Source organism: Bison bison, unplaced genomic scaffold (assembly GCF_000754665.1).
Source record: "Bison bison bison isolate TAMUID 2011002044 unplaced genomic scaffold, Bison_UMD1.0 scf7180017864304, whole genome shotgun sequence".
NCBI classification, from domain to species: domain Eukaryota; kingdom Metazoa; phylum Chordata; class Mammalia; order Artiodactyla; family Bovidae; genus Bison; species Bison bison.
The window spans coordinates 13,241,685-13,243,506 of NW_011494876.1; the positions used below are offsets into that span (position 1 = coordinate 13,241,685).

Here is a 1,822-nt window from a genome sequence, read left to right on the forward strand (position 1 = left end):
GAACGTTTGCTTCACCCCTACTTACTCCCTCCTCCCCACCTAAGCCCAGTCCACAGACATGTATGTGGTTGAATCTTTTCCTGCAGTGGCAACATTTCTTTCCCCTTTTCTTGAAGGCAGTGCTGCAGGTGAAGAGGAAACGAAAGCTCCTTTTCAGCCAAGCTTGCCTGGAGGAGCATAGAAGGTGAGGGCATGGGTCAGGGAGACCGCCCAAGGTCTTCTGACTCCCAGCCAAGCTCCGGCAGCCCAGCTGGGGGAAGCAGAGCTATCGTTTCCAGGGAGAGCCCAGCAAATGCCCTCTTTCAGGCTCAGCCTGAACTGCCCCATGCCCCTCCCACCCCCCTGGTAAGAGGGGATGCTTGCAAAGCCTGTTAAATGATTTTCAGCAATTTCAGAAATTGCCTCAGCTGGTAGTTTAAAATTTCCCTGCAGCTTCAGATTAAAGCAGAAAGAAAAAAGACCCCTGGTGATAGACTAGAGTGTGGCTTTGTCCAAGGAGGGCCAGCTGCTGTCGGCAGCTTCTGAAGAAAACGGAGGGATCCGAGTTGGTCCTGCCATGCGGGTGGGCGGCCAAGGGCACTGGCTCCCCTGGCCTCAGCTTTAGGCCTCGCCATGGTGACCATGAGGACACTCCTGCACCCCCTCACACACTGCCTCAGTCTCCAATTTGCCAGTGTCCTCACCTTGAACCCACTCATCAAAGTTGATCTGAAACTTGAGTTCTTCCTCCTCCTCACCCCGAAAAGGCAACAAAAACAGCCATTGCCTCTGCCATCAGCCTGCTTGTTGTTTTTTCCTTCTTTGGGCTGTAATGAAGGATGCAAGGTTCAGACCAACTGGCTTTCCCCTTCTGGAAGCAGCTGGAAGAGAAAGGCCAGAACCTAGGACAGAGGATGCTGTCTTATTTTTAATTTACCTGTTTTCTCCCTTGTTAAACTTTATTATGACTATCTATTTATTTGGCTGCCTTGGTCTTCACTGTGGTGCACGGGCTTTCTCTGGTTGCTGTGCGTGGGGGTTGCTGTCTAGTTGCAGCACATGGGCTTCTCACTGCCGTGGCTCATTGTGGGGCAAGGGGGCTTCAGGGCACAGGGGCCTCAGTCGTTGCAGCATGTGAGCTCATTAGCTGTGGCTTGCTGTCTTAGTTGCCCCGAGGCATGTGGGATCTTCCCAGACCAGGGATTGAAGCCGTGTTCCCTGCATTGCCAGTCAGATTCTTAACTACCAGGGAAGTCCCTAATCTTATTTTTTTATTATTATTATTTTTGGCCACGCCATGTGGCATATGTGATCTTAGTTCCTCAACCAGGGGTCAGATTTGTACCCCCTGCAGTGGACGTGCAGAGTCTTAACCACTGGACAACCAGGGAAGTCTGAGGGGGTATTGTCTTGAGTGCTACTGTTAAGATGGGGTTTTTGTAAGCAAGGAAGTGTGTTCTGCCCACAGTTGGGACTCAGAGCAGGGAGACACCAGACTCGTCTGAGTCTGGCCCTGATCCTTGAGTAAGGAGTAAGGCTGCTGACCTTGGTGTCTGGGTCATATCTGAGTGGTGGGGAGTCCATCAGGCCTTCCGCTTTCTCCTTCCTGCTCCTCTTCAAAAGGCTGTGACCTGGGTGTGCTGGTTCTGATCCACAGAGCCCGGTGCTCCAGGCCTCTTCATTCCCATCACCCTCTGTGGGCCATGCTCCCCAAGGCATGTGGGCAAGGCTTCTGGTTACCTTTGCAGCTTGGGAGATGATGTTTTGGCCCTAGGGACCAGCTGTCGATCCAGATAATCAACAGAAGCAGAGAGCCTGGAAATCCCATTCTAATTCTAGACCT

General features: G+C 52.2%; 1 protein-coding gene across 1 annotated transcript in view; it reads left to right on the plus strand.

Annotated features, from left to right (window-relative positions):
• Positions 1–1,207, plus strand: part of RFT1 (RFT1 homolog (S. cerevisiae)) — a 48,228-nt gene extending 47,021 nt beyond the window's left edge. The window contains exon 15 of the transcript XR_826299.1: positions 117–1,207. The gene's annotated coding sequence lies outside the window, so the exon portion shown is untranslated. The remainder of the gene's footprint in view (positions 1–116) is intronic.
• The last annotated feature ends 615 nt before the right edge of the window (positions 1,208–1,822 follow it).